This window comes from Pseudorca crassidens, chromosome 8 (genome assembly GCF_039906515.1).
Source record: "Pseudorca crassidens isolate mPseCra1 chromosome 8, mPseCra1.hap1, whole genome shotgun sequence".
Classification (NCBI taxonomy): domain Eukaryota; kingdom Metazoa; phylum Chordata; class Mammalia; order Artiodactyla; family Delphinidae; genus Pseudorca; species Pseudorca crassidens.
In genome coordinates this window covers 108,740,159-108,761,609 of record NC_090303.1, presented here as the reverse complement: position 1 = coordinate 108,761,609, position 21,451 = coordinate 108,740,159, and positions in this window count along the sequence as shown.

The window sequence follows — 21,451 nt, the reverse complement described above, 5'->3', positions numbered from 1 at the left end:
AAACGCATACGCCCTTTTTGGCCAACCAAGCAAGCTTGCAAAGGAAATCTGCACTACAATGAAGTCTCACTTCCCCCCGGTCAAAAGGGCCATCTGAAAAAAGTGTAAAATCCAGAAAGGCAGGACAGGCCATGGAGAACTGGGAGCCTTGTTATGCTGATGGGCGGGATGTAAATTGCCAACAGACACTCGGGAGAAGTGTATGGTGTTTCCTGAAACATCTAAAAAACAAAGCAACAGAGCCTAGGGCACTTCCACTTATGGTCCTATAGCTTAGGGAAATTAAAATCAAAAAGACACAGCCACCCCAAAGTTTGGGACGCCTCTGTTTACAAGAACCTCGTTTAGCGTACAAGTTCAATATCACAGAAAGTGAAAAATGGATAAAGAACTTGTGGTACTTACGTACAATGCAGTATCACTCAGCAATGAAATCTATGTCATCAGGCCCTTAGCAGCACAATGAGTGGATTCAGGTATGATGATTCTAACTGAAATAAGTCACACAGAAAAAGAAACATCATAAGATATCACTAATACACGGAATGTAAACTTGGCTACACAGGAACTGAATTCCAAAACAGAACAGGGTCTCAAATTTAGAAAACCAACTTATGCTTGCTTAAGGGGAAAGGTGAGTTGGGGTGCTGCATAAAACCAGAGATTGAAATGAGCACAGATAAAGTTCCTTAAGCCAAATATGGAATAGACAAGAGCTACTCCTTGCTCAACGAAATGGACTCAACACCGCATATTAAACGCCTAAGAATGTACCTGACTAGTAAGTATCTTAAAACCTATGGATTGCTATGTCTCCGAAAGAGAATCAAGCGTGTGTTCAGGGGCATAAATGCAGCAGTGATAGGATTGGAGAGGTTCGGTGAGCAAATGAAGACCCTTTGAAGTCATATTGCATGGTACCCATTCCATGGGTTTCAACTACCCAGGTTTAAGGTATTCTTCCTTCAGCTAAAACATGCATGTGGAACCTAGAGTATGATCAACCATGTGATCGGGAGACGTGTTCAAATATGTCTCAGTTTTCATACGCTGGTACTCGGGTGAAACATTCCAGACTCTTTACTAACACTCTCCCGACTTGGAGAGTCAGTCCCTTTAACCTCCTGTTTGGCCCAGTTTGCAATTTCTGCGGAAGATGAACAGGAATAGCGAGAACCAATGAGAGACTAGCTGGAGGTGTCTGGACGGGCAAATTTAACTCTCATTTCCCACCAGGAAGAGGAATTAACCAAAGGCTCAGCGTGCCGTGCCGGAACCAGATTAGGGCCTGAAGCCATCCTGCGGTGTTGCGGCCAGCTCAAAAGAAAGCGAGTTGAAGAAAGGATCTCAGGGGCACTGTAATTCACAAACCTGCAGAGTTATAAATGACAGCTATCGTCCAAAAATATACTGAAGTAAGGCTGCCAAGAGGACTTGAAAGCGGGGCAGAATTGCAGGAAACCGATTTCAGGAGGCAGACTGGAATTGCATTGAAAGCATAGGAAAAGAGGCAGAACGTCCACAATGATGCACTTGGCCAAAAAGGGCGTATGCGTTTTTTCCTGAATATATTCAGGAAAAAACGCATACGCCCTTTTTGGCCAACCAAGCAAGCTTGCAAAGGAAATCTGCACTACAATGAAGTCTCACTTCCCCCCGGTCAAAAGGGCCATCTGAAAAAAGTGTAAAATCCAGAAAGGCAGGACAGGCCATGGAGAACTGGGAGCCTTGTTATGCTGATGGGCGGGATGTAAATTGCCAACAGACACTCGGGAGAAGTGTATGGTGTTTCCTGAAACATCTAAAAAACAAAGCAACAGAGCCTAGGGCACTTCCACTTATGGTCCTATAGCTTAGGGAAATTAAAATCAAAAAGACACAGCCACCCCAAAGTTTGGGACGCCTCTGTTTACAAGAACCTCGTTTACCGTACAAGTTCAACATCGCAGAAAGTGAAAAATGGATAAAGAAGTTGTGGTATTTACTTACAAAGAAATATCACTCAGCAATGAAATCTATGTCATCAGGCCCTTAGCAGCACAATGAGTGGATTCAGGTATGATGATTCTAACTGAAATAAGTCACACAGAAAAAGAAACATCATAAGATATCAGTAATACACGGAATGTAAACTTGGCTACACAGGAACTGAATTACAGAACAGAACAGGGTCTCAAATTTAGAAAACCAACTTATGCTTGCTTAAGGGTAAAGGTGAGTTGGGGTGCTGCATAAAACCAGAGATTGAAATGAGCACAGATAAAGTTCCTTAAGCCAAATATGGAATAGACAAGAGCTACTCCTTGCTCAACGAAATGGACTCAACACCGCATATTAAATGCCTAAGAATGTACCTGACTAGTAAGTATCTTAAAACCTATGGATTGCTATGTCTCCGAAAGAGAATCAAGCATGTGTACAGGGGCATAAACGCAGCAGTGATAGGATTGGAGAGGTTCGGTGAGCAAATGAAGACCCTTTGAAGTCATATTGCATGGTACCCATTCCACGGGTTTCAACTACCCAGGTTTAAGGTATTCTTCCTTCAGCTAAAACATGCATGTGGAACCTAGAGTATGATCAACCATGTGATCGGGAGACGTGTTCAAATATGTCTCAGTTTTCGTACCCTGGTACTCGGGTGCAACATTCCAGACGCTTTACTAACACCCTCCCGACTTGGAGAGTCAGTCCCTTTAACCTCCTGTTTGGCCCAGTTTGCAATTTCTGCGGAAGATGAACAGGAATAGCGAGAACCAATGAGAGACTAGCTGGAGGTGTCTGGACGGGCAAATTTAACTCTCATTTCCCACCAGGAAGAGGAATTAACCAAAGGCTCAGCGTGCCGTGCCGGAACCAGATTAGGGCCTGAAGCCATCCTGCGGTGTTGCGGCCAGCTCAAAAGAAAGCGAGTTGAAGAAAGGAGCTCAGGGGCACTGTAATTCACAAACCTGCAGAGTTATAAATGACAGCTATCGTCCAAAAATATACTGAAGTAAGGCTGCCAAGAGGACTTGAAAGCGGGGCAGAATTGCAGGAAACCGATTTCAGGAGGTAGACTGGAATTGCATTGAAAGCATAGGAAAAGAGGCAGAACGTCCACAATGATGCACTTGGCCAAAAAGGGCGTATGCGTTTTTTCCTGAATATATTCAGGAAAAAACGCATACGCCCTTTTTGGCCAACCAAGCAAGCTTGCAAAGGAAATCTGCACTACAATGAAGTCTCACTTCCCCCCGGTCAAAAGGGCCATCTGAAAAAAGTGTAAAATCCAGAAAGACAGGACAGGCCATGGAGAACTGGGAGCCTTGTTATGCTGATGGGCGGGATGTAAATTGCCAACAGACACTCCGGAGAAGTGTATGGTGTTTCCTGAAACATCTAAAAAACAAAGCAACAGAGCCTAGGGCACTTCCACTTATGGTCCTATAGCTTAGGGAAATTAAAATCAAAAAGACACAGCCACCCCAAAGTTTGGGACGCCTCTGTTTACAAGAACCTCGTTTACAGTACAAGTTCAACATCGCAGAAAGTGAAAAATGGATAAAGAAGTTGTGGTATTTACTTACAAAGCAATATCACTCAGCAATGAAATCAATGTCATCAGGCCCTTAGCAGCACAATGAGTGGATTCAGGTATGATGATTCTAACTGAAATAACTCACACAGAAAAAGAAACATCATAAGATATCAGTAATACACGGAATGTAAACTTGGCTACACAGGAACTGAATTACAGAACAGAACAGGGTCTCAAATTTAGAAAACCAACTTATGCTTGCTTAAGGGGAAAGGTGAGTTGGGGTGCTGCATAAAACCAGAGATTGAAATGAGCACAGATAAAGTTCCTTAAGCCAAATATGGAATAGACAAGAGCTACTCCTTGCTCAACGAAATGGACTCAACACCGCATATTAAACGCCTAAGAATGTATCTGACTAGTAAGTATCTTAAAACCTATGGATTGCTATGTCTCCGAAAGAGAATCAAGCATGTGTACAGGGGCATAAACGCAGCAGTGATAGGATTGGAGAGGTTCGGTGAGCAAATGAAGACCCTTTGAAGTCATATTGCATGGTACCCATTCCACGGGTTTCAACTACCCAGGTTTAAGGTATTCTTCCTTCAGCTAAAACATGCATGTGGAACCTAGAGTATGATCAACCATGTGATCGGGAGACGTGTTCAAATATGTCTCAGTTTTCGTACCCTGGTACTCGGGTGCAACATTCCAGACGCTTTACTAACACCCTCCCGACTTGGAGAGTCAGTCCCTTTAACCTCCTGTTTGGCCCAGTTTGCAATTTCTGCGGAAGATGAACAGGAATAGCGAGAACCAATGAGAGACTAGCTGGAGGTGTCTGGACGGGCAAATTTAACTCTCATTTCCCACCAGGAAGAGGAATTAACCAAAGGCTCAGCGTGCCGTGCTGGAACCAGATTAGGGCCTGAAGCCATCCTGCGGTGTTGCGGCCAGCTCAAAAGAAAGCGAGTTGAAGAAAGGAGCTCAGGGGCACTGTAATTCACAAACCTGCAGAGTTATAAATGACAGCTATCGTCCAAAAATATACTGAAGTAAGGCTGCCAAGAGGACTTGAAAGCGGGGCAGAATTGCAGGAAACCGATTTCAGGAGGCAGACTGGAATTGCATTGAAAGCATAGGAAAAGAGGCAGAACGTCCACAATGATGCACTTGGCCAAAAAGGGCGTATGCGTTTTTTCCTGAATATATTCAGGAAAAAACGCATACGCCCTTTTTGGCCAACCAAGCAAGCTTGCAAAGGAAATCTGCACTACAATGAAGTCTCACTTCCCCCCGGTCAAAAGGGCCATCTGAAAAAAGTGTAAAATCCAGAAAGACAGGACAGGCCATGGAGAACTGGGAGCCTTGTTATGCTGATGGGCGGGATGTAAATTGCCAACAGACACTCCGGAGAAGTGTATGGTGTTTCCTGAAACATCTAAAAAACAAAGCAACAGAGCCTAGGGCACTTCCACTTATGGTCCTATAGCTTAGGGAAATTAAAATCAAAAAGACACAGCCACCCCAAAGTTTGGGACACCTCTGTTTACAAGAACCTCGTTTACAGTACAAGTTCAACATCGCAGAAAGTGAAAAATGGATAAAGAAGTTGTGGTATTTACTTACAAAGCAATATCACTCAGCAATGAAATCTATGTCATCAGGCCCTTAGCAGCACAATGAGTGGATTCAGGTATGATGATTCTAACTGAAATAAGTCACACAGAAAAAGAAACATCATAAGATATCAGTAATACACGGAATGTAAACTTGGCTACACAGGAACTGAATTACAGAACAGAACAGGGTCTCAAATTTAGAAAACCAACTTATGCTTGCTTAAGGGGAAAGGTGAGTTGGGGTGCTGCATAAAACCAGAGATTGAAATGAGCACAGATAAAGTTCCTTAAGCCAAATATGGAATAGACAAGAGCTACTCCTTGCTCAACGAAATGGACTCAACACCGCATATTAAATGCCTAAGAATGTACCTGACTAGTAAGTATCTTAAAACCTATGGATTGCTATGTCTCCGAAAGAGAATCAAGCATGTGTACAGGGGCATAAACGCAGCAGTGATAGGATTGGAGAGGTTCGGTGAGCAAATGAAGACCCTTTGAAGTCATATTGCATGGTACCCATTCCACGGGTTTCAACTACCCAGGTTTAAGGTATTCTTCCTTCAGCTAAAACATGCATGTGGAACCTAGAGTATGATCAACCATGTGATCGGGAGACGTGTTCAAATATGTCTCAGTTTTCGTACCCTGGTACTCGGGTGCAACATTCCAGACGCTTTACTAACACCCTCCCGACTTGGAGAGTCAGTCCCTTTAACCTCCTGTTTGGCCCAGTTTGCAATTTCTGCGGAAGATGAACAGGAATAGCGAGAACCAATGAGAGACTAGCTGGAGGTGTCTGGACGGGCAAATTTAACTCTCATTTCCCACCAGGAAGAGGAATTAACCAAAGGCTCAGCGTGCCGTGCCGGAACCAGATTAGGGCCTGAAGCCATCCTGCGGTGTTGCGGCCAGGTCACAAGAAAGCGAGTTGAAGAAAGGAGCTCAGGGGCACTGTAATTCACAAACCTGCAGAGTTATAAATGACAGCTATCGTCCAAAAATATACTGAAGTAAGGCTGCCAAGAGGACTTGAAAGCGGGGCAGAATTGCAGGAAACCGATTTCAGGAGGTAGACTGGAATTGCATTGAAAGCATAGGAAAAGAGGCAGAACGTCCACAATGATGCACTTGGCCAAAAAGGGCGTATGCGTTTTTTCCTGAATATATTCAGGAAAAAACGCATACGCCCTTTTTGGCCAACCAAGCAAACTTGCAAAGGAAATCTGCACTACAATGAAGTCTCACTTCCCCCCGGTCAAAAGGGCCATCTGAAAAAAGTGTAAAATCCAGAAAGGCAGGACAGGCCATGGAGAACTGGGAGCCTTGTTATGCTGATGGGCGGGATGTAAATTGCCAACAGACACTCGGGAGAAGTGTATGGTGTTTCCTGAAACATCTAAAAAACAAAGCAACAGAGCCTAGGGCACTTCCACTTATGGTCCTATAGCTTAGGGAAATTAAAATCAAAAAGACACAGCCACCCCAAAGTTTGGGACGCCTCTGTTTACAAGAACCTCGTTTACCGTAGAAGTTCAACATCGCAGAAAGTGAAAAATGGATAAAGAAGTTGTGGTACTTACTTACAAAGCAATATCACTCAGCAATGAAATCTATGTCATCAGGCCCGTAGCAGCATAATGAGTGGATTCAGGTACGATGATTCTAACTGAAATAAGTCACACAGAAAAAGAAACATCATAAGATATCACTAATACACGGAATGTAAACTTGGCTACACAGGAACTGAATTCCAAAACAGAACAGGGTCTCAAATTTAGAAAACCAACTTATGCTTGCTTAAGGGGAAAGGTGAGTTGGGGTGCTGCATAAAACCAGAGATTGAAATGAGCACAGATAAAGTTCCTTAAGCCAAATATGGAATAGACAAGAGCTACTCCTTGCTCAACGAAATGGACTCAACACCCCATATTAAACGCCTAAGAATGTACCTGACTAGTAAGTATCTTAAAACCTAGGGATTGCTATGTCTCCGAAAGAGAATCAAGCGTGTGTACAGGGGCACAAATGCAGCAGTGATAGGATTGGAGAGGTTCGGTGAGCAAATGAAGACCCTTTGAAGTCATATTGCATGGTACCCATTCCATGGGTTTCAAGTACCCAGGTTTAAGGTATTCTTCCTTCAGCTAAAACATGCATGTGGAACCTAGAGTGTGATCAACCATGTGATCGGGAGACGTGTTCAAATATGTCTCAGTTTTCATACCGTGGTACTCGGGTGCAACATTTCAGACGCTTTACTAACACCCTCCCGACTTGGAGAGTCAGTCCCTTTAACCTCCTGTTTGGCCCAGTTTGCAATTTCTGCGGAAGATGAACAGGAATAGCGAGAACCAATGAGAGACTAGCTGGAGGTGTCTGGACGGGCAAATTTAACTCTCATTTCCCACCAGGAAGAGGAATTAACCAAAGGCTCAGTGTGCCGTGCCGGAACCAGATTAGGGCCTGAAGCCATCCTGCGGTGTTGCGGCCAGGTCACAAGAAAGCGAGTTGAAGAAAGGAGCTCAGGGGCACTGTAATTCACAAACCTGCAGACTTATAAATGACAGCTATCGTCCAAAAATATACTGAAGTAAGGCTGCCAAGAGGACTTGAAAGCGGGGCAGAACTGCAGGAAACCGATTTCACGAGGTAGACTGGAATTGCATTGAAAGCATAGGAAAAGAGGCAGAACGTCCACAATGATGCACTTGGCCAAAAAGGGCGTATGCATTTTTTCCTGAATATATTCAGGAAAAAACGCATACGCCCTTTTTGGCCAACCAAGCAAGCTTGCAAAGGAAATCTGCACTACAATGAAGTCTCACTTCCCCCCGGTCAAAAGGGCCATCTGAAAAAAGTGTAAAATCCAGAAAGGCAGGACAGGCCATGGAGAACTGGGAGCCTTGTTATGCTGATGGGCGGGATGTAAATTGCCAACAGACACTCGGGAGAAGTGTATGTTGTTTCCTGAAACATCTAAAAAACAAAGCAACAGAGCCTAGGGCACTTCCACTTATGGTCCTATAGCTTAGGGAAATTAAAATCAAAAAGACACAGCCACCCCAAAGTTTGGGACGCCTCTGTTTACAAGAACCTCGTTTACAGTACAAGTTCAACATCGCAGAAAGTGAAAAATGGATAAAGAAGTTGTGGTATTTACTTACAAAGCAATATCACTCAGCAATGAAATCTATGTCATCAGGCCCTTAGCAGCACAATGAGTGGATTCAGGTATGATGATTCTAACTGAAATAAGTCACACAGAAAAAGAAACATCATAAGATATCAGTAATACACGGAATGTAAACTTGGCTACACAGGAACTGAATTACAGAACAGAACAGGGTCTCAAATTTAGAAAACCAACTTATGCTTGCTTAAGGGGAAAGGTGAGTTGGGGTGCTGCATAAAACCAGAGATTGAAATGAGCACAGATAAAGTTCCTTAAGCCAAATATGGAATAGACAAGAGCTACTCCTTGCTCAACGAAATGGACTCAACACCCCATATTAAATGCCTAAGAATGTACCTGACTAGTAAGTATCTTAAAACCTATGGATTGCTATGTCTCCGAAAGAGAATCAAGCATGTGTACAGGGGCATAAACGTAGCAGTGATAGGATTGGAGAGGTTCGGTGAGCAAATGAAGACCCTTTGAAGTCATATTGCATGGTACCCATTCCACAGGTTTCAACTACCCAGGTTTAAGGTATTCTTCCTTCAGCTAAAACATGCATGTGGAACCTAGAGTGTGATCAACCATGTGATCGGGAGACGTGTTCAAATATGTCTCAGTTTTCATACCCTGGTACTCGGGTGCAACATTCCAGACTCTTTACTAACACTCTCCCGACTTGGAGAGTCAGTCCCTTTAACCTCCTGTTTGGCCCAGTTTGCAATTTCTGCGGAAGATGAACAGGAATAGCGAGAACCAATGAGAGACTAGCTGGAGGTGTCTGGACGGGCAAATTTAACTCTCATTTCCCACCAGGAAGAGGAATTAACCAAAGGCCCAGTGTGCCGTGCCGGAACCAGATTAGGGCCTGAAGCCATCCTGCGGTGTTGCGGCCAGCTCAAAAGAAAGCGAGTTGAAGAAAGGAGCTCAGGGGCACTGTAATTCACAAACCAGCAGACTTATAAATGACAGCTATCGTCCAAAAATATACTGAAGTAAGGCTGCCAAGAGGACTTGAAAGCGGGGCAGAATTGCAGGAAACCGATTTCAGAAGGTAGACTGAATTGCATTGAAAGCATAGGAAAAGAGGCAGAACGTCCACAATGATGCACTTGGCCAAAAAGGGCGTATGCGTTTTTTCCTGAATATATTCAGGAAAAAACGCATACGCCCTTTTTGGCCAACCAAGCAAGCTTGCAAAGGAAATCTGCACTACAATGAAGTCTCACTTCCCCCCGGTCAAAAGGGCCATCTGAAAAAAGTGTAAAATCCAGAAAGGCAGGACAGGCCATGGAGAACTGGGAGCCTTGTTATGCTGATGGGCGGGATGTAAATTGCCAACAGACACTCGGGAGAAGTGTATGGTGTTTCCTGAAACATCTAAAAAACAAAGCAACAGAGCCTAGGGCACTTCCACTTATGGTCCTATAGCTTAGGGAAATTAAAATCAAAAAGACACAGCCACCCCAAAGTTTGGGACGCCTCTGTTTACAAGAACCTCATTTACCGTACAAGTTCAATATCGCAGAAAGTGAAAAATGGATAAAGAACTTGTGGTACTTACGTACAATGCAGTATCACTCAGCAATGAAATCTATGTCATCAGGCCCGTAGCAGCATAATGAGTGGATTCAGGTACGATGATTCTAACTGAAATAAGTCACACAGAAAAAGAAACATCATAAGATATCACTAATAGACGGAATGTAAACTTGGCTACACAGGAACTGAATTCCAAAACAGAACAGGGTCTCAAATTTAGAAAACCAACTTATGCTTGCTTAAGGGGAAAGGTGAGTTGGGGTGCTGCATAAAACCAGAGATTGAAATGAGCACAGATAAAGTTCCTTAAGCCAAATATGGAATAGACAAGAGCTACTCCTTGCTCAACGAAATGGACTCAACACCCCATATTAAACGCCTAAGAATGTACCTGACTAGTAAGTATCTTAAAACCTAGGGATTGCTATGTCTCCGAAAGAGAATCAAGCGTGTGTACAGGGGCATAAATGCAGCAGTGATAGGACTGGAGAGGTTCGGTGAGCAAATGAAGACCCTTTGAAGTCATATTGCATGGTACCCATTCCATGGGTTTCAACTACCCAGGTTTAAGGTATTCTTCCTTCAGCTAAAACATGCATGTGGAACCTAGAGTATGATCAACCATGTGATCGGGAGACGTGTTCAAATATGTCTCAGTTTTCGTACCCTGGTACTCGGGTGCAACATTCCAGACGCTTTACTAACACTCTCCCGACTTGGAGAGTCAGTCCCTTTAACCTCCTGTTTGGCCCAGTTTGTAATTTCTGCGGAAGATGAACAGGAATAGCGAGAACCAATGAGAGACTAGCTGGAGGTGTCTGGACGGGCAAATTTAACTCTCATTTCCCACCAGGAAGAGGAATTAACCAAAGGCTCAGCGTGCCGTGCCGGAACCAGATTAGGGCCTGAAGCCATCCTGCGGTGTTGCTGCCAGCTCAAAAGAAAGCAAGTTGAAGAAAGGAGCTCAGGGGCACTGTAATTCACAAACCTGCAGAGTTATAAATGACAGCTATCGTCCAAAAATATACTGAAGTAAGGCTGCCAAGAGGACTTGAAAGCGGGGCAGAACTGCAGGAAACCGATTTCAGGAGGTAGACTGGAATTGCATTGAAAGCATAGGAAAAGAGGCAGAACGTCCACAATGATGCACTTGGCCAAAAAGGGCGTATGCGTTTTTTCCTGAATATATTCAGGAAAAAACGCATACGCCCTTTTTGGCCAACCAAGCAAGCTTGCAAAGGAAATCTGCACTACAATGAAGTCTCACTTCCCCCCGGTCAAAAGGGCCATCTGAAAAAAGTGTAAAATCCAGAAAGGCAGGACAGGCCATGGAGAACTGGGAGCCTTGTTATGCTGATGGGCGGGATGTAAATTGCCAACAGACACTCGGGAGAAGTGCATGGTGTTTCCTGAAACATCTAAAAAACAAAGCAACAGAGCCTAGGGCACTTCCACTTATGGTCCTATAGCTTAGGGAAATTAAAATCAAAAAGACACAGCCACCCCAAAGTTTGGAATGCCTCTGTTTACAAGAACCTCGTTTACAGTACAAGTTCAACATCGCAGAAAGTGAAAAATGGATAAAGAAGTTGTGGTATTTACTTACAAAGCAATATCACTCAGCAATGAAATCTATGTCATCAGGCCCTTAGCAGCACAATGAGTGGATTCAGGTATGATGATTCTAACTGAAATAAGTCACACAGAAAAAGAAACATCATAAGATATCAGGAATACACGGAATGTAAACTTGGCTACACAGGAACTGAATTACAGAACAGAACAGGGTCTCAAATTTAGAAAACCAACTTATGCTTGCTTAAGGGGAAAGGTGAGTTGGGGTGCTGCATAAAACCAGAGATTGAAATGAGCACAGATAAAGTTCCTTAAGCCAAATATGGAATAGACAAGAGCTACTCCTTGCTCAACGAAATGGACTCAACACCCCATATTAAGAACCTAAGAATGTACCTGACTAGTAAGTATCTTAAAACCTATGGATTGCTATATCTCCAAAAGAGAATCAAGCGTGTGTCCAGGGGCATAAACGCAGCAGTGATAGGATTGGAGAGGTTCGGTTAGCAAACAAAGACCCTTTGAAGTAATATTGCATGGTACCCATTCCACGGGTTTCAACTACCCAGGTTTAAGGTATTCTTCCTTCAGCTAAAACATGCATGTGGAACCTAGAGTATGATCAACCATGTGATCGGGAGATGTGTTCAAATATGTCTCAGTTTTCGTACCCTGGTACTCGGGTGCAACATTCCAGACGCTTTACTAACACCCTCCCGACTTGGAGAGTCAGTCCCTTTAACCTCCTGTTTGGCCCAGTTTGCAATTTCTGCAGAAGATGAACAGGAATAGCGAGAACCAATGAGAGACTAGCTGGAGGTGTCTGGACGGGCAAATTTAACTCTCATTTCCCACCAGGAAGAGGAATTAACCAAAGGCTCAGCGTGCCGTGCCGGAACCAGATTAGGGCCTGAAGCCATCATGCGGTGTTGCGGCCAGCTCAAAAGAAAGCGAGTTGAAGAAAGGAGCTCAGGGGCACTGTAATTCACAAACCTGCAGAGTTATAAATGACAGCTATCGTCCAAAAATATACTGAAGTAAGGCTGCCAAGAGGACTTGAAAGCGGGGCAGAATTGCAGGAAACCGATTTCAGGAGGTAGACTGGAATTGCATTGAAAGCATAGGAAAAGAGGCAGAACGTCCACAATGATGCACTTGGCCAAAAAGGGCGTATGCGTTTTTTCCTGAATATATTCAGGAAAAAACGCATACGCCCTTTTTGGCCAACCAAGCAAGCTTGCAAAGGAAATCTGCACTACAATGAAGTCTCACTTCCCCCAGGTCAAAAGGGCCATCTGAAAAAAGTGTAAAATCCAGAAAGGCAGGACAGGCCATGGAGAACTGGGAGCCTTGTTATGTTGATGGGCGGGATGTAAATTGCGAACAGACACTCGGGAGAAGTGTATGGTGTTTCCTGAAACATCTAAAAAACAAAGCAACAGAGCCTAGGGCACTTCCACTTATGGTCCTATAGCTTAGGGAAATTAAAATCAAAAAGACACAGCCACCCCAAAGTTTGGGACGCCTCTGTTTACAAGAACCTCGTTTACAGTACAAGTTCAACATCGCAGAAAGTGAAAAATGGATAAAGAAGTTGTGGTATTTACTTACAAAGCAATATCACTCAGCAATGAAATCTATGTCATCAGGCCCTAAGCAGCACAATGAGTGGATTCAGGTATGATGATTCTAACTGAAATAAGTCACACAGAAAAAGAAACATCATAAGATATCAGGAATACACGGAATGTAAACTTGGCTACACAGGAACTGAATTACAGAACAGAACAGGGTCTCAAATTTAGAAAACCAACTTATGCTTGCTTAAGGGGAAAGGTGAGTTGGGGTGCTGCATAAAACCAGAGATTGAAATGAGCACAGATAAAGTTCCTTAAGCCAAATATGGAATAGACAAGAGCTACTCCTTGCTCAACGAAATGGACTCAACACCGCATATTAAATGCCTAAGAATGTACCTGACTAGTAAGTATCTTAAAACCTATGGATTGCTATGTCTCCGAAAGAGAATCAAGCATGTGTACAGGGGCATAAACGCAGCAGTGATAGGATTGGAGAGGTTCGGTGAGCAAATGAAGACCCTTTGAAGTCATATTGCATGGTACCCATTCCACGGGTTTCAACTACCCAGGTTTAAGGTATTCTTCCTTCAGCTAAAACATGCATGTGCAACCTAGAGTATGATCAACCATGTGATCGGGAGACGTGTTCAAATATGTCTCAGTTTTCGTACCCTGGTACTCGGGTGCAACATTCCAGACGCTTTACTAACACCCTCCCGACTTGGAGAGTCAGTCCCTTTAACCTCCTGTTTGGCCCAGTTTGCAATTTCTGCGGAAGATGAACAGGAATAGCGAGAACCAATGAGAGACTAGCTGGAAGGTGTCTGGACGGGCAAATTTAACTCTCATTTCCCACCAGGAAGAGGAATTAACCAAAGGCTCAGCGTGCCGTGCCGGAACCAGATTAGGGCCTGAAGCCATCCTGCGGTGTTGCGGCCAGCTCAAAAGAAAGCGAGTTGAAGAAAGGAGCTCAGGGGCACTGTAATTCACAAACCTGCAGAGTTATAAATGACAGCTATCGTCCAAAAATATACTGAAGTAAGGCTGCCAAGAGGACTTGAAAGCGGGACAGAATTGCAGGAAACCGATTTCAGGAGGTAGACTGGAATTGCATTGAAAGCATAGGAAAAGAGGCAGAACGTCAACAATGATGCAGTTGGCCAAAAAGGGCGTATGTGTTTTTTCCTGAATATATTCAGGAAAAAACGCATACGCCCTTTTTGGCCAACCAAGCAAGCTTGCAAAGGAAATCTGCACTACAATGAAGTCTCACTTCCCCCCGGTCAAAAGGGCCATCTGAAAAAAGTGTAAAATCCAGAAAGGCAGGACAGGCCATGGAGAACTGGGAGCCTTGTTATGCTGATGGGCGGGATGTAAATTGCCAACAGACACTCGGGAGAAGTGTATGGTGTTTCCTGAAACATCTAAAAAACAAAGCAACAGAGCCTAGGGCACTTCCACTTATGGTCCTATAGCTTAGGGAAATTAAAATCAAAAAGACACAGCCACCCCAAAGTTTGGGACGCCTCTGTTTACAAGAACCTCGTTTACAGTACAAGTTCAACATCGCAGAAAGTGAAAAATGGATAAAGAAGTTGTGGTATTTACTTACAAAGCAATATCACTCAGCAATGAAATCTATGTCATCAGGCCCTTAGCAGCACAATGAGTGGATTCAGGTATGATGATTCTAACTGAAATAAGTCACACAGAAAAAGAAACATCATAAGATATCAGTAATACACGGAATGTAAACTTGGCTACACAGGAACTGAATTACAGAACAGAACAGGGTCTCAAATTTAGAAAACCAACTTATGCTTGCTTAAGGGGAAAGGTGAGTTGGGGTGCTGCATAAAACCAGAGATTGAAATGAGCACAGATAAAGTTCCTTAAGCCAAATATGGAATAGACAAGAGCTACTCCTTGCTCAACGAAATGGACTCAACACCGCATATTAAATGCCTAAGAATGTACCTGACTAGTAAGTATCTTAAAACCTATGGATTGCTATGTCTCCGAAAGAGAATCAAGCATGTGTACAGGGGCATAAACGCAGCAGTGATAGGATTGGAGAGGTTCGGTGAGCAAATGAAGACCCTTTGAAGTCATATTGCATGGTACCCATTCCACGGGTTTCAACTACCCAGGTTTAAGGTATTCTTCCTTCAGCTAAAACATGCATGTGCAACCTAGAGTCTGATCAACCATGTGATCGGGAGACGTGTTCAAATATGTCTCAGTTTTCGTACCCTGGTACTCGGGTTCAACATTCCAGACGCTTTACTAACACCGTCCCGACTTGGAGAGTCAGTCCCTTTAACCTCCTGTTTGGCCCAGTTTGCAATTTCTGCGGAAGATGAACAGGAATAGTGAGAACCAATGAGAGACTAGCTGGAGGTGTCTGGACGGGCAAATTTAACTCTCATTTCCCACCAGGAAGAGGAATTAACCAAAGGCTCAGCGTGCCGTGCCGGAACAAGATTAGGGCCTGAAGCCATCCTGCGGTGTTGCGGCCAGCTCAAAAGAAAGCGAGTTGAAGAAAGGAGCTCAGGGGCACTGTAATTCACAAACCTGCAGAGTTATAAATGACAGCTATCGTCCAAAAATATACTGAAGTAAGGCTGCCAAGAGGACTTGAAAGCGGGGCAGAATTGCAGGAAACCGATTTCAGGAGGTAGACTGGAATTGCATTGAAAGCATAGGAAAAGAGGCAGAACGTCCACAATGATGCACTTGGCCAAAAAGGGCGTATGCGTTTTTTCCTGAATATATTCAGGAAAAAACGCATACGCCCTTTTTGGCCAACCAAGCAAGCTTGCAAAGGAAATCTGCACTACAATGAAGTCTCACTTCCCCCCGGTCAAAAGGGCCATCTGAAAAAAGTGTAAAATCCAGAAAGGCAGGACAGGCCATGGAGAACTGGGAGCCTTGTTATGCTGATGGGCGGGATGTAAATTGCCAACAGACACTCGGGAGAAGTGTATGGTGTTTCCTGAAACATCTAAAAAACAAAGCAACAGAGCCTAGGGCACTTCCACTTATGGTCCTATAGCTTAGGGAAATTAAAATCAAAAAGACACAGCCACCCCAAAGTTTGGGACGCCTCTGTTTACAAGAACCTCGTTTACAGTACAAGTTCAACATCGCAGAAAGTGAAAAATGGATAAAGAAGTTGTGGTATTTACTTACAAAGCAATATCACTCAGCAATGAAATCTATGTCATCAGGCCCTTAGCAGCACAATGAGTGGATTCAGGTATGATGATTCTAACTGAAATAAGTCACACAGAAAAAGAAACATCATAAGATATCAGTAATACACGGAATGTAAACTTGGCTACACAGGAACTGAATTACAGAACAGAACAGGGTCTCAAATTTAGAAAACCAACTTATGCTTGCTTAAGGGGAAAGGTGAGTTGGGGTGCTGCATAAAACCAGAGATTGAAATGAGCACAGATAAAGTTCCTTAAGCCAAATATGGAATAGACAAGAGCTACTCCTTGCTCAACGAAATGGACTCAACACCGCATATTAAACGTCTAAGAATGTACCTGACTAGTAAGTATCTTAAAACCTATGGATTGCTATGTCTCCGAAAGAGAATCAAGCATGTGTACAGGGGCATAAACACAGCAGTGATAGGATTGGAGAGGTTCGGTGAGCAACTGAAGACCCTTTGAAGTCATATTGCATGGTACCCATTCCACGGGTTTCAACTACCCAGGTTTAAGGTATTCATCCTTCAGCTAAAACATGCATGTGGAACCTAGAGTATGATCAACCATGTGATCGGGAGACGTGTTCAAATATGTCTCAGTTTTCGTACCCTGGTACTCGGGTGCAACATTCCAGACGCTTTACTAACACCCTCCCGACTTGGAGAGTCAGTCCCTTTAACCTCCTGTTTGGCCCAGTTTGCAATTTCTGCGGAAGATGAACAGGAATAGCGAGAACCAATGAGAGACTAGCTGGAAGGTGTCTGGACGGGCAAATTTAACTCTCATTTCCCACCAGGAAGAGGAATTAACCAAAGGCTCAGCGTGCCGTGCCGGAACCAGATTAGGGCCTGAAGCCATCCTGCGGTGTTGCGGCCAGGTCACAAGAAAGCGAGTTGAAGAAAGGAGCTCAGGGGCACTGTAATTCACAAACCTGCAGAGTTATAAATGACAGCTATCGTCCAAAAATATACTGAAGTAAGGCTGCCAAGAGGACTTGAAAGCGGGGCAGAATTGCAGGAAACCGATTTCAGGAGGTAGACTGGAATTGCATTGAAAGCATAGGAAAAGAGGCAGAACGTCCACAATGATGCACTTGGCCAAAAAGGGCGTATGCGTTTTTTCCTGAATATATTCAGGAAAAAACGCATACGCCCTTTTTGGCCAACCAAGCAAGCTTGCAAAGGAAATCTGCACTACAATGAAGTCTCACTTCCCCCCGGTCAAAAGGGCCATCTGAAAAAAGTGTAAAATCCAGAAAGGCAGGACAGGCCATGGAGAACTGGGAGCCTTGTTATGCTGATGGGCGGGATGTAAATTGCCAACAGACACTCGGGAGAAGTGTATGGTGTTTCCTGAAACATCTAAAAAACAAAGCAACAGAGCCGAGGGCACTTCCACTTATGGTCCTATAGCTTAGGGAAATTAAAATCAAAAAGACACAGCCACCCCAAAGTTTGGGACGCCTCTGTTTACAAGAACCTCGTTTACAGTACAAGTTCAACATCGCAGAAAGTGAAAAATGGATAAAGAAGTTGTGGTATTTACTTACAAAGCAATATCACTCAGCAATGAAATCTATGTCATCAGGCCCTTAGCAGCACAATGAGTGGATTCAGGTATGATGATTCTAACTGAAATAAGTCACACAGAAAAAGAAACATCATAAGATATCAGGAATACACGGAATGTAAACTTGGCTACACAGGAACTGAATTACAGAACAGAACAGGGTCTCAAATTTAGAAAACCAACTTATGCTTGCTTAAGGGTAAAGGTGAGTTGGGGTGCTGCATAAAACCAGAGATTGAAATGAGCACAGATAAAGTTCCTTAAGCCAAATATGGAATAGACAAGAGCTACTCCTTGCTCAACGAAATGGACTCAACACCGCATATTAAAAGCCTAAGAATGTACCTGACTAGTAAGTATCTTAAAACCTATGGATTGCTATGTCTCCGAAAGAGAATCAAGCATGTGTACAGGGGCATAAACGCAGCAGTGATAGGATTGGAGAGGTTCGGTGAGCAAATGAAGACCCTTTGAAGTCATATTGCATGGTACCCATTCCACGGGTTTCAACTACCCAGGTTTAAGGTATTCTTCCTTCAGCTAAAACATGCATGTGGAACCTAGAGTATGATCAACCATGTGATCGGGAGACGTGTTCAAATATGTCTCAGTTTTCGTACCCTGGTACTCGGGTGCAACATTCCAGACGCTTTACTAACACCCTCCCGACTTGGAGAGTCAGTCCCTTTAACCTCCTGTTTGGCCCAGTTTGCAATTTCTGCGGAAGATGAACAGGAATAGCGAGAACCAATGAGAGACTAGCTGGAGGTGTCTGGATGGGCAAATTTAACTCTCATTTCCCACCAGGAAGAGGAATTAACCAAAGGCTCAGCGTGCCATGCCGGAACCAGATTAGGGCCTGAAGCCATCCTGCGGTGTTGCGGCCAGCTCAAAAGAAAGCGAGTTGAAGAAAGGAGCTCAGGGGCACTGTAATTCACAAACCTGCAGAGTTATAAATGACAGCTATCGTCCAAAAATATACTGAAGTAAGGCTGCCAAGAGGACTTGAAAGCGGGGCAGAATTGCAGGAAACCGATTTCAGGAGGTAGACTGGAATTGCATTGAAAGCATAGGAAAAGAGGCAGAACGTCCACAATGATGCACTTGGCCAAAAAGGGCGTATGCGTTTTTTCCTGAATATATTCAGGAAAAAACGCATACGCCCTTTTTGGCCAACCAAGCAAGCTTGCAAAGGAAATCTGCACTACAATGAAGTCTCACTTCCCCCCGGTCAAAAGGGCCATCTGAAAAAAGTGTAAAATCCAGAAAGGCAGGACAGGCCATGGAGAACTGGGAGCCTTGTTATGCTGATGGGCGGGATGTAAATTGCCAACAGACACTCGGGAGAAGTGTATGGTGTTTCCTGAAACATCTAAAAAACAAAGCAACAGAGCCTAGGGCACTTCCACTTATGGTCCTATAGCTTAGGGAAATTAAAATCAAAAAGACACAGCCACCCCAAAGTTTGGGACGCCTCTGTTTACAAGAACCTCGTTTACAGTACAAGTTCAACATCGCAGAAAGTGAAAAATGGATAAAGAAGTTGTGGTATTTACTTACAAAGCAATATCACTCAGCAATGAAATCTATGTCATCAGGCCCTTAGCAGCACAATGAGTGGATTCAGGTATGATGATTCTAACTGAAATAAGTCACACAGAAAAAGAAACATCATAAGATATCAGGAATACACGGAATGTAAACTTGGCTACACAGGAACTGAATTACAGAACAGAACAGGGTCTCAAATTTAGAAAACCAACTTATGCTTGCTTAAGGGGAAAGGTGAGTTGGGGTGCTGCATAAAACCAGAGATTGAAATGAGCACAGATAAAGTTCCTTAAGCCAAATATGGAATAGACAAGAGCTACTCCTTGCTCAACGAAATGGACTCAACACCGCATATTAAATGCCTAAGAATGTACCTGACTAGTAAGTATCTTAAAACCTATGGATTGCTATGTCTCCGAAAGAGAATCAAGCATGTGTACAGGGGCATAAACGCAGCAGTGATAGGATTGGAGAGGTTCGGTGAGCAAATGAAGACCCTTTGAAGTCATATTGCATGGTACCCATTCCACGGGTTTCAACTACCCAGGTTTAAGGTATTCTTCCTTCAGCTAAAACATGCATGTGGAACCTAGAGTATGATCAACCATGTGATCGGGAGACGTGTTCAAATATGTCTCAGTTTTCGTACCCTGGTACTCGGGTGCAACATTCCAGACGCTTTACTAACACCCTCCCGACTTGGAGAGTCAGTCCCTTTAACCTCCTCTTTGGCCCAGTTTGCAATTTCTGCGGAAGATGAACAGGAATAGCGAGAACCAATGAGAGACTAGCTGGAGGTGTCTGGATGGGCAAATTTAACTCTCATTTCCCACCAGGAAGAGGAATTAACCAAAGGCTCAGCGTGCCATGCCGGAACCAGATTAGGGCCTGAAGCCATCCTGCGGTGTTGCGGCCAGCTCAAAAGAAAGCGAGTTGAAGAAAGGAGCTCAGGGGCACTGTAATTCACAAACCTGCAGAGTTATAAATGACAGCTATCGTCCAAAAATATACTGAAGTAAGGCTGCCAAGAGGACTTGAAAGCGGGGCAGAATTGCAGGAAACCGATTTCAGGAGGTAGACTGGAATTGCATTGAAAGCATAGGAAAAGAGGCAGAACGTCCACAATGATGCACTTGGCCAAAAAGGGCGTATGCGTTTTTTCCTGAATATATTCAGGAAAAAACGCATACGCCCTTTTTGGCCAACCAAGCAAGCTTGCAAAGGAAATCTGCACTACAATGAAGTCTCACTTCCCCCCGGTCAAAAGGGCCATCTGAAAAAAGTGTAAAATCCAGAAAGGCAGGACAGGCCATGGAGAACTGGGAGCCTTGTTATGCTGATGGGCGGGATGTAAATTGCCAACAGACACTCGGGAGAAGTGTATGGTGTTTCCTGAAACATCTAAAAAACAAAGCAACAGAGCCTAGGGCACTTCCACTTATGGTCCTATAGCTTAGGGAAATTAAAATCAAAAAGACACAGCCACCCCAAAGTTTGGGACGCCTCTGTTTACAAGAACCTCGTTTACAGTACAAGTTCAACATCGCAGAAAGTGAAAAATGGATAAAGAAGTTGTGGTATTTACTTACAAAGCAATATCACTCAGCAATGAAATCTATGTCATCAGGCCCTTAGCAGCACAATGAGTGGATTCAGGTATGATGATTCTAACTGAAATAAGTCACACAGAAAAAGAAACATCATAAGATATCAGTAATACACGGAATGTAAACTTGGCTACACAGGAACTGAATTACAGAACAGAACAGGGTCTCAAATTTAGAAAACCAACTTATGCTTGCTTAAGGGGAAAGGTGAGTTGGGGTGCTGCATAAAACCAGAGATTGAAATGAGCACAGATAAAGTTCCTTAAGCCAAATATGGAATAGACAAGAGCTACTCCTTGCTCAACGAAATGGACTCAACACCGCATATTAAAAGCCTAAGAATGTACCTGACTAGTAAGTATCTTAAAACCTATGGATTGCTATGTCTCCGAAAGAGAATCAAGCATGTGTACAGGGGCATAAACGCAGCAGTGATAGGATTGGAGAGGTTCGGTGAGCAAATGAAGACCCTTTGAAGTCATA